The sequence below is a fragment of the Corvus moneduloides genome, chromosome 3 (assembly GCF_009650955.1).
Source record: "Corvus moneduloides isolate bCorMon1 chromosome 3, bCorMon1.pri, whole genome shotgun sequence".
Classification (NCBI taxonomy): domain Eukaryota; kingdom Metazoa; phylum Chordata; class Aves; order Passeriformes; family Corvidae; genus Corvus; species Corvus moneduloides.
In genome coordinates this window covers 1,922,370-1,934,427 of record NC_045478.1, presented here as the reverse complement: position 1 = coordinate 1,934,427, position 12,058 = coordinate 1,922,370, and the positions used below count along the sequence as shown (strand labels likewise).

The following is a 12,058-nucleotide window of genomic DNA, read 5'->3' as shown; positions in this document are numbered from 1 at the left end:
GGCTCCCTGCTGCAGCCCACGGGTTAGGTGTGATGGGCCAGGTAAGGCGGTGGCACAGCTGGCACACCTGGGAGACATCAGTGAAGCAAAGCCCACTGCAACTTGCTGGGCTCCATCCCGGCGTGGCTGAGCTCAGCTGTGAAACATTCTCATCATATTAAGCCATGGCATTAATAAACACTGAACTGTTATACACCACTTGCCATCTTCAAAGAGCTCTAAACCCAATGACTAATTCTCACAACCACCTCCTTAGGTGCAGGAACTGTTTATAAAGATGAGAACAAAGGCAAAATGGTGAAGTCATTGGCCACAGCTCCTAAAAAGCAATTTTTTAAACCAGAGGAGCACAAGGCTGAAATTCAAGGCTCCCAGTGACACAGCCCCTTCAGTAGGAGGAATTTCCCTTGTGTTTCCGTGACAGCAGGACACATCTACCACCTAAAACACTTGTCCCCAATCCTGAAACTTCACATATAAAGTTACTTCTCTAATGTGTGTGAAACTGATTTTATATCTTCTCTGTGCAGGCAGGGAGCAGCAGAGGAAGCAAAATGGGTGAAGTAATGGTACAATGGAGATCAACAGGAAGTTTTGGCCACTAAACTTGCACTTCAGCTGATGTGGTTTAACCAAGAAAAAAAAAAACACCTAGCAAAGCCTCCTCACTAGAAGGCTGGTAAATCACAATTCCTAGATTCTCTTCTTCATCTCAGTTTTTCCTCCAGCAAATAAAATTACTTTAAAATTTACAAACAGATTCAGCTTTATGGCAAACTCTTGGAGAAAAGATGCACAGGGCATCTCTGTTACCAATGCTCAGCTCAGCGGAGATCTCCAGGGGAGACCAGAACTAAAAAATATCTTAACAAAATGCCAGAAACAAGAATAAGTTACTTAAGGGAAAATAAACCCAACACACTTGTGTTTCTAAGCACCTCAACAACATTATCAATAAACCCAGATGCAGCCTTCACAAAAGCTGCAGTGACAATCAATTCAAATGGATGGCACTTCTGTAATGCCCCTATTTGACTCTAGAGCTGAAGCAGATAAAAATTCAAAGATTGGACTTCCTTGGTATTTTTATGTTAATCTGCACAGCTTTGGGAAATTGTTGCGACTCAACTCCAATTCACTCTGTGCAGTCAGAGCCATTCAAGTACCTACCAGCAATTTTCATAGCCCTCGAAGTCTATCTCATAACCTGTCATCAACCCAATGCTTTATCTTTCCTGAAAAAACCTGTCAGGAGCACCAGGCAGGCTCCCCCTCGGTTCAGATAAGCAGAGCAGACCTGACTCATCCTCTTTTTTTTCCCCTTTCACCTTGATTTGTATTGTCTCCTTTACAATTTATTTTCCTGCAGAGCACAAGATCAGGCTACGTATATGTATAATGTGTGTGCAAGGGACAACGAGAGAAAGAAAGTGTTTTTAATCTCCACCTATCCCTCTTTCTAACAGTTCCTTCTGCTTCATCTTCTTGAAGGTATTTTAGCATCAAATTCAAATGAATTCTCCCTTTCTCTTGCTTTTGTTGAAAGAAAACAACAGGACATGTGAGAAACCCAGGCAGAAGGAAATGCTTCCTGATCTGGAGAGCTTGGACTTGCTCAAGCCTTTTGCTGTGTTTCTGCAGAAAGCAGACAAGCAGCTACACCTCACTCCGGGCTACATTTGCCCAAACTGCCACTGCATTTAAACTGAAAACCAGTTTTATTGCAAATAGAGATGGGCATCCACGGGCCTGAGGTCTACCAGAGCAGCAAAGGGCCCCCGCTCTGGCTCCCGTTGATAGATCCCATGGAACAGCTGGAAGATCTCCCTCCCTCCTGGGCACTGTCTGGTATCCACTCACACAAGCTGGCGCAAGCTGGCACTACACCCCTCCCCGAGGCTCTGTGAGTACCCGGGCTATCCCTCATGCCTCACTGCCTGTTTTTCATGAACTTATGCAACCTTCATTACCCTTCAGCCCAGTGTCTCTTTGTCAGGCTTGCATGAAACAGGCTGGCAGGTTCAGAAGTTGTTGGGGTGGCACAAACATACGGGGTGATTGGGTGAGATTGAGGCTCATTTTGTAAGACGACAACACAGATGTTGGTTATTGTGTCATGGATCTGAGCAGAGATCCCAAGCAGCAAAACAACTTAAAGATTTAGGTGTAAGCACGCAGAAAAATCAGTATTTGGATGAACTTGGGAACTGCCAAATGTCTAAAATACCACACTGATAAAGAAACCCCCCAGCCCAGCTTCTTGGCATCAGCCAGCACTAGAATGACACTGCCACGGTCCCGGCAGCTGAAGCCAGACAGGACCACTCAGAGCAGAGTCAGAGGCTGCACCACACTCCCAAACTGCTTCGCCAATTAGACTGGGGCTGCACCACAGACAAAGAAAGAACAGAGCTGAGATGGACCTAAAAGTTCATCCCTTTACTCCACGCTGCACAAAGTTTTACTTCAGTAATTTTCTTCCATAAATCCACCTGAAATTCTCCAGAATTTCTTCAGATTATGGTTGTCAGGCCCAGGTCAGTGACAACCCAGGTAGAGCAAAAGCTCTATCTCATCAATCCTTTTAATTCTTTAAGCCTCTCTTTTCACCACCATTGTGATGTTTTCCTTTTAACAAGGCCTTCAAGGCAACATGAAACACAAAAGAGCAAGGAGCAAGGAAAGTCCTCAGGTGGTCAAAGATTCATTACAACAGACAATCATTCCCTTTATCCTCTCTCCAGCCCCCACTTAATTGAGTAGCCTGATAAATTGATGAATTACAGTTAAATGATCTTGCTGTGATGCCTCTTGCTGATGAATAAAGAATATCCTGCCAGAGTCTCCTGCTTTCAGGTGATGGATTTGAGCCCAGGCTGCAACACAATTCCTTGTGACTGACAAGCTCAGCTATTTTCACTCTTAATCTTGATAATATTTGATTGAATAAATCCAAGGTCATAATTTCCTAGGTGGATAAATTGTTCAAAATATCACCAGCCCTCCAATTACTTCAAACTGCGTCAAGAAAAAAGGTGAAGAATATTCATATAAGAGCTGCTGAGATTTCAGCCTCATGGCTGGGAAATATCTACACCCAAAACAAAGCTTTGCTGGAGCATGAACAAGCAACTGTGGAGTTCCATTTGTCATCTCACGGCCCACAGCCCTTTTCCTGCAGTCGTCAAACCTCAGGGACACAGACCCCTGGGGAGTGACATTGCTCATGTTCAGTCACAGCCCAGCAGATTCTTTCTTTTTTGTGTGAAAGTTTGATAGGAAGCAGCTTGGCTGAACTGGAGTGATTTCAAGACGTGGGAAGAAGGAAAGGATAACTATTAATTGGCATCATTTTCTTTCAGCACATACAAACATTTTCTAATAGGGGGAGCCTTCAAACTCCTGTGCTTGAGCTTTAGTGAACACTTTGGAGATGCAACCTGATTTTTCCTTCCCATTTTCTTCTTCAAGAGGCAAAAATGGGAGCAAAAACTTCTGCACCTTGGCTGCACAGAACTTTCACACAGATCTCTGCACAGCATCAGCTGGATCGAAAGATGGTGTGTCATTTGTGAAATATTCCAGTCCTTTATTGTGCAAGCTCCTAATTATTAATGTCTAGGCTCCGTATTTCTGCAGTGAGATTTATGATGTAGCTCAAGGTGGTGGATTTGAACTAATTTTCCCTCAAATCTACTGATGGGAAACCACAGAAGTGCTTTTTATCCCCTCAACTTCTGTAGTCTCTGGAGTAGAAAAACCCCAAGGAACAAACAAGCCCCTCAAAAGAGGAATCTGAGGTGAAAATTGTCCTTCTCTGCCTCCACCACCACCACCACCAGTGGCAAAAATGTCTTTTAAACAGCTCCACACGTCCCTTGTGGGCAATATAGACAGATTTTAGCAAAATTTCACTGTTGTATCTGGTTTTAGGGGATATAAACTGCACTACTGCAAGCCTCCTTCCATCCCACCGAGGCTTTTCAGACCAAGTGCAGAATGGGGACTGCAGCAGGAACAGGACACAGCTGGTGCCCTGGAAAAGGGAGAAAAGAGGCAAGTGAGGCAGAAGCCAGTGGCCACACGTAACCCTTCCAGAGGGAGCCAGAAGCTGTCCCCGTGGAACAACAGCAGGAAACTGTCACTGAGCTGGCTGTGGCCTGTCACAGAGCTGGGCATGGAAAAGTCCTGCAAGGGAAAAGCAGAGAAATTCTGGAAATAGAGAGTTTCACTTCTGCATGTGATTCCCACAGCAAACTGAAAGGGAAAGAGTTTAAGCCCAGAAATTAAGATGGTTTTGGAGTTAAAAGCATGGCTGGAGAGTCAAATGAAGTTAATCTCTTTTTTCCAAGAATAGGATACATTGGAAAAACACGTAGAGTGAGCAACCAGCACCTGGACTGATGGCACACGCTGCTCTTATTGGTCTAACAGGGCTTAACACAAACAGCTTGTGCTCCAAAGAACACTGATATTTATATAGTCATATACATGTGCATATAGACATGCTGGTCACACATAATGCAAATAGAAAATAAACCCACAACATCTTCTGGCTCCAGGATGTGGGATTTAAAAAAAATAACAGTCTGCACATGCTACAGCAAAAGTTGCATTAAAATAAGCACTGCTGGTACCAGTGAGTTATAGATGCTTGCAAGAGGTGGGATAAAGGGATTTCACCATGTTTCGTTCCCTCGGAGGTAACTGCACTCTTATCAGGAGATGCAGGATATGAGTCTCTGACACTGCTCTGATTCATGCTCTGGAATAAAGCAGACATTTGATGGCATCTGCATTGCTGACTCAATTGCGTATCTTCGGTGCTGATCTTGTTGGTGCTGGGAAAAGGGATTGGGAGGGAAAAGTGCTCTTGTTGCCTGCACGCAGGCAGCAACATGGCCACGGCTTTGCTGTTTGCCTCAGGGCCTCACTGGTAAAAATAGGTAAATAAAGAAAATAAATGTGTTCCTGCCTCCATCCCACATCCACCAAGGCAAGGCTTTCAGCTGGTTTTCTCCACCCAGACTTGGCAAAGCAACTTCAAGGAAAAAAAAGAAATTCCAACTGCTCCGCTTTCGGAATATATTTGAAATTAAAAGAAACTAAACCTTGCCTCGTCTTCTCCCTGCGCTTTACTCCCAGTCAGTCTCAGAAAAAGGTGGAAGACAAACATTTTCTTGTTGAGGCTCATTCTAACTCCATGTGGTTGTTTCCAAAGTCTGGATTTATTTAAGTTTCAGCTCTGACACATCTAATTTTCTTCCTTCTGGGGAATAAACAAGAAGAGCAGCAACCCAGCAGATAATGAAACAGATTCTCCTCCAGCTCTACAAGTAGAAAGTTGAAAGGTGGCAAAGAAGATAAATGAACACCTTCAAGGGTGCTTAGAGGATGGGAATGGTGATTTCCAGCAACTTCTGCCTCATCTGGTGCTCTGGCAGCCATTGGTGAACATTCACAGCCCCACGTGCCAGAGCCAGCACGGGATTGCTGCTCTTGTTCTCTTCCTGCCCACGGCTGCGATGGATATAGCTGCTCAGCCTCTTCTCACAAAGCAAGAGGGGCTGTGACACCTTCTGTGCTTAAAAGTGGGTGATTTAGCAAGAAAAAGACCTGCAGCTGCATGTTATAGAATCATACAATCCTATAGTGGCTTGTATTGGAAGGGAACTTAAAGTTCATCTTGTTTTAACCCCCTGCTGTGGGCAAGGACACCTTTCGCTAGACCAGGTTGCTCCAAGCCCCTCCAACATGGCCTTGTGTGGGTCTTCATCCCCATGGAATGACCCAGGCTGGGTTATCCATGGTGGACAAGGATAACATGGGAGACAACTCTCTATGCCTCATGTCCCTCTTGGTATTTCATTCCTCAAGGGTGTAAACAGGACCTCAGGAGGGTGAGGCTGAAGGTGCTCTGCTGGAGACACTGTCCAAGAGCAAGAGCTTTCCCCTAGCACCTTCTCCCAGCCTGGCTCACTGGAGCCCATGCACTTGGCATACACAGCGTCCACGCTGGCTCTGGAGAACTTTGGGATGAGCCAGGAGGAGAAATGCCCCACAGGCTGCTGAGGCGGCCAAGACCATGCCAATTCCAACTCCCACCTTCCCACCTGGCCTGTGGCAATGGCCCCACCAAACCCAAAAGCTGAAAGAGCCAGATGATTTACAGCAAACAAGAACAGGCCCAGGGTTGACAGCCTCAATGCCCAGCGCCAGGGCTAAGCCTCCTTTCCAGGGAAGTCGTGTCTCGTCAAGCCTTGGCTGAGCGCTGGCCCAGGCTGCGGCTTGCCCAGCTTCCCGGGGCGCCCTGGCTGGTGACTAATTACCCATGACTAATAATCACCTCTTCCCTCCATCACGGCACTTCTGCTGGCACCCACTCATTTGGCACAAAGCCCCTCGGGTTCCCTTCCCTCGGTGACCCCACTGCTCCACCAGACATGGACAGAACTGTCATTGCAGATGGACAACAAGGAGCCTCTCACTGAGCCTCTTGGTTTTTGGGAGCTACTACAACCACCACCAGGTGTGCCTGTCTCCAGGTGTGCCAAGCAGCCAACCTGTGCCCCCCTGCATTCCCATTGGGAGCTCCACTGAATTTTCCCCATCCCAGTTCATCTCCACTCTTTAATTAATCACAAACCGAAAATCAGGGGAGGGCGGCTGTTCTAGGACAGCAGACAGCCATTAAATAAAATATAAGTACCTCATCCATACTTAACATCAGGTTTGATCTACACTGTTTTCCTTTCTTTTTTCAAGGTGATGTGCAATTTCTTTGGTTGCATTTTGGGAAGGGGAGGGCTGACTTACTGCATAATCTCATTTTTGATCTATTATTAAATGCCTGCTTTCTTTTTTCTTTTTTTTTTTACCCTTTCTCTAGGAAGCCAGAAGCCCCAGCAGGAATTACTGCCAGAAAGAAAGGTGAACTGTGAAATGAAAGCTGCAAGAGAAAGAATTGCTTGGGCTTTTGTTTGAAATTTTCAGAGTTTTCTGGTTTTTGGTTGGAAAAATCTCAGATTGGCAAACCAAGGCCAGAGCCAGGACTCAATGGAAGTCTGGGACAGGACCACAGCACATGAGGGCAGTGGCACTCAAGGCAGCCAGGAATGGCTGATTTTTTACCATTCCGATTCCATCTGAAGGTGGATCCATTCCTAAGGCCACGCTGGAGATGCATCAGAGTGGAGGAGTGATTTTCTTCACCCTTTTTGCCTCCTTCCAGCCCCTCTACATCGCTGGGAGCGATTCCTCCTTCTGCTGTGTTTCAGAAATAAGGAGTTTCTCCTCATTTGGCAGCAGGACACGCTCCCACCTCCCAGCCAGATGAGTTGAAAGCAAGTGTGGCTTTGCTGCCAGCTCCTACTGAGAGCTGGACGCTCCCCTGGCCGCGCCGGCCACTTGGCTGGCCAGCAAATGGTCCCCTTGAGGAGCCACATGTCCAAACTGGGTCCCCAGTGAAGCCTCTGCTCTGGCATCTGGAGCTGACACAGGTTTGTACAGAAATCATCCACTGGCAGCCCCAGAGAAGGGCAAATGCTTGTTAGCATTTCCTATTAATTGAATTAATTAGTTTAACAATTTCCTGTTAATTTCCTATCATAATCATTGCCTTATTAACTAATAGGAACAAAGCCATCATTTAACCACCAGGAATGCAACTCAGTGACAGTCCCAGCCAACAAAGCTATTTTTTGGGAAAAGAATAGTTTTCTAAGTGCCTTTGTTTTTAAAGAGTGGCCCATGCAAGCAGCTGAAGGTTTTGCAGCTGAAGTGGACAAGTTCAGACCCATTCTGAAGGAAAAAGCATCCCTGGGCCACATTCCATAGAAAACTCTCTGTTTTTTCCAAGGGAGTACAGAAAGGGCAGGGAGGTGACACACAGCCCAGAGAGCAGCTCCTTCTCCTTCTGCAACTGGACATCCCAGTACCTCTTCTCTGGGAAAATCCAGTGGATGCTTGGGGAAGAAATCCAAGAAACGGCACATCTGGAAAGAGCCATCCCTGGCTGGGAGCAGTCAGCAGATGTGAACATCCATCCGACAGCCACCAGTGCCCATCACTCCTCAAGCATTTGAAGGGCCACCAGGACCTTTCCTGGTCCTGCTACAGGGATCATGAAAGCTTCTGCTTGACCATTTCCAGGCATCTGCTTCCAGGACCCACCAGAGACCAACTAGAGATATAATAAACACAAACTCTGGCGTGGGACTGGAAACCTTTTCCTCATTCCCAAGGGAGACAGAGAAATAAAAGAAATTGAGGAAGCAGTTGTGAACCTTCAATTCCAACTCACCCAACAATCACAAAATCCTTTTTGGGATCCCCAGAGACCAAATTACATGAGAGCAGATGTTCCCTCACCTTCTTATTTTTGCTGGATACGACTGATTCAAGTTTCTGGGCACCAAACCAGTTGGAAAGAGTCTGTTCCCAGAGATGTACGTCTGCTGAAAACACCAGAGCTGGATGTCACCGTGACATGAGGGGTGTATGCGCCACCTTCTTTCTCCACCTCCAGCCTGAATCCCATCCTGCCTTCCCTTAAACTCAGCAAAAAGGAGCCAGATCAAAGCAACTGTCTGCATTTGGCTTTATCTGCTACAAAATGTCAAACTCTTCAGCAGGAATTGCAACATTTCCATCCTCCCTCCTTCCAAAGCACGAAGACTGGTATAAAGAGGCCAAAAATGTATCAGAGAAATGAAAGCATCACCTACGCCAGCCACAAATGGACTGAAGCTGGAGGTCCCTCTTGGAGAACAAAGGGCTCTGCAGAGGAAAAATGCACCTGGATTTCTCCACGTTCCCTTGCATCACCTCTGAGTTTGCTTCCCATGCAACCATTAATATGAAAATGTGAGTGCACGTGTGGCGTGCTGGAAATATTATGACTAATGGATGGAACCAGTTCAGCGTGTCAAAATCTTCCCTCTCTCCCGATGTAGCAGCATTTCGCGTGCACTTGAGACATTGGCACCTACATTTCATCTGTTTTCTTATAAGAAGATGGAACACATGTAATGAACTACAGTGATTTTATGTCTCGCCAGCAGATTCTGTGCTGGCAGTGCTGCAGAGGAGCCACAGGGCCCCTCAGGCCCATTGCTATAGGATCAACAGGCTTGCATCCCCCCTTATTTATTTTGAAAGAGCACATCAGGGCGCAAGACATCATTTGATTTTTATTTTTTCTCCTGCTAGTACCCCATTTTTCCCATCTCTGGTATTTGATGGCACTGGGCTGCATCTCCTCATCACTCCTGCACCCATCCTGCATCCCTGAGGCTGCACAGGCTCTTCCAGCAGGGAGAAAGCTCTTGCTCAAGGTTTCTCTGGGACCATTTAGAGTCTCATATCAATGATATGCACCAGCACCTCCACCCCTGAAATCCCCTGAGCCCTGAGCTCCTGCTTTGGACAGGCACATTCCCATGATCACTGGGACAGCTGGGCTCCAGCTCCCAGACCTGGCCAGGTCTGCAGCAGTGGGGATGGGCAGAGAAACACTTCAGCACCTTTAGCTTTTACCAGAGATAAAAGTAACGGCGTTTGTCCTCCTTTGCAGCATCCTTTCCCTCCCGCTGAGCAGCGCTGGCCGCGGAGCCGGCACGCATCCCCGGGCAGAGCGCACGGCTCCGGCTGGCGCACAGCGCTGCCAGGTCAGCCATGCTCACACTTTCCACGTCTGCAGCATCTCAGCCTGGTGCTGAGCTGGAGCAGAAACCCTGCAAAGCCCCTTCCTGCAGCAACCGAGGGGAGAGACGCCCAGAGAAAAGCCCGAGGGAGGCAGAGCACAGAGCAGCCTCTGCAGGGAGCGAGGTTTGCACGAAGGAGCAGAAGTTTCTTCGCTCGGCCACTGAGACACGTTTGAAGGTGCAGGTTGGACGGGGAAACATCTGTGGCTGTAGGGAGCCCAGACTGCCCAGACCAGAGTGGAACACAAAGAAACCCAGCTTCCAGCATGATGAAATACAAGTTTATTTGCTCTAGCCCGGGTCCAACTTCTCTTCCTGGCTTAGGAAAAATTTCTTTAATGCTGCTCTGGCTGGGGGCTTTTGTGCAAACCAGGTTTTTAACCAACTCAAAAAACAATTCGAGAGAGATGGTGAGTCCTGAGCACCCAGATCCAGGACACCAAGGGGGACCCGAGCAAGGAACCGAGACCAGAGCATCCTGACTTCTCCAAGTCCTTTTGCTCTGCCCACACTCTCCTGGTTCACATCCCAGACACGGAGTTAACGCAGCCATAGCTGAACGATGAGAGGCACCACTACACCGGGGCTGCCGAGATGCCTCTTTAAGGAAAGCCAAAGCCATTCCTCTGCTCTCGGGGGCCGCTCGCCTCCTCTCCGACCATTCCCGGCTCTCCCTCCCTGCAGGGATTTCTCCCTGTGGCACAGAAGCCCTTCCAAAGCCTCCAATTTTCCTTGCATTCCCCATGGCCCAAATCGCCAAACTCGAACGCAACTTTCACCGGGGGCAGAGGAACCCCCGCCCGCTGTTTCAACGCAGCCGTCACATGAAACCTAATTTATGTTGCACCATCCCGGCGCAGCAGGAGAGGAGCCGGTGCCACCCCAGGGCCACCGACACGAGTTTCCCCGAACTTTGGGGACCTGGATGAAAACCCACCCACCCCACCTCCCCCAAGAAAGCAGCTGCCAGCTCAGCCAGGGGTTCATCCCACTGGAAAAACCCCCAGCCCCAGGGACATGCCAAGCCCCAGGGGCATCTCCAGCCCGGGATAGGGAGGGGAAAGGAGGAGGAGGAGGAGGATGGGTCCCCTCCAACCGGGAACCATCCCGGGAGGGGCTGGTGCTGCTCCCGAGCTGAGTCCGGGGTATCCCTCCTGTGCGGCGGGGAGTGATTATAAAGTAGAATAAAATAAAGTAATGAAATATTAAAATAAATGGGGGGAAAAAATAATGAGAATAAAAGCTGAACCAATAAACTAAAAATTAAAAAAAAAAACCAGAAAATAAATCCAATAACATAGCATAACATAAAATAAAATTAAATTAAATCATATCCTGCCGCCCGAAGTGTCCCGGGGAGCGCAGCGCTTACCTGGCGGAGGGGCTGCGCTGCCCCGCGGAGCTCCGCGCTGTCCCTGCGGCCGCAGCCCGGCGTGCGGAACCCGCGGAGCCCCCGGCCCTGCTCGCTGCATTCTGGGAAGCGGCGCCCAAAAATGGGGGCGCGGTGCCCTCTGGTGGCACCTCCTGCGTGTGGGGTCCCCTCGGGTGGGAAGGGGCGGGGGGGGCCCGGGGACCCGCAGGGTGATTTGGGGTTCTAATGGGGTGTGTGTATAAATGTGTATCTCTGTATGTCTAGGTATGTATATGTGGTTATATATATATATGTGTGTGTGTGTATTTATATATATATATATATGTATGTAATTTTATGTATATCTGGTATGCATGTATTTTATGTATGTGTGTATGTATGTATGTATGTATGTATATATATGTTTGTGTATGTGTAACAACAGAATCCCAGAATGTTTACTTTGGAAGGGATCTTAAATATCACATTGTTCCACCCCCTGCCATGGGCAGGGACACCTTCCACCATCCCAGGCTGCTCCAAGCCCCAATGTCCAACCTGACCATGGACACTTCCAGGGATCCAGGGGCAGCCACAGCTTCTCTGGACAACCTGTGCCAGGGCCTCCCCACCCTCACAGCCAGGAATTCCTTCCCATTATCCCATCCATCCCTGCCCTCTGGCACTGGGAAGCCATTCCCTGTGTCCTGTCCCTCCATGCCTTGTCCCAAGTCCCTCTCCAGCTCTCCTGGAGCCCCTTTAGGCACTGGAAGGGGCTCTAAGATCTCTCCAGAGCCTTCTCTTCTCTGTGTCCATTCCCAGGCAGAACCCAAAAAAGGTGTCTTAAAACCCCCTCTATAAAATAAGTGGGAAGCACTGGTTTGAAGAGGAAGGGGCAGATGTTGGGGCATATCAGCTCTTGGGGTGAAACTCATGGCTGGAGGTGCAAGGTTCAGAGTATTCTCCTTGTTATGAGACCTTATTAGACACATATAGAATGAGT

General features: G+C 48.1%; 1 protein-coding gene across 1 annotated transcript in view; it reads right to left on the bottom strand.

Moving 5' to 3' along the window:
- EXTL3 (exostosin like glycosyltransferase 3) overlaps nt 1-11,160 on the bottom strand; it is a 136,015-nt gene extending 124,855 nt beyond the window's left edge. Inside the window, exon 1 of the mRNA XM_032103580.1 lies at nt 11,077-11,160. The gene's annotated coding sequence lies outside the window, so the exon portion shown is untranslated. The remainder of the gene's footprint in view (nt 1-11,076) is intronic.
- Nucleotides 11,161-12,058: the final 898 nt, after the last annotated feature.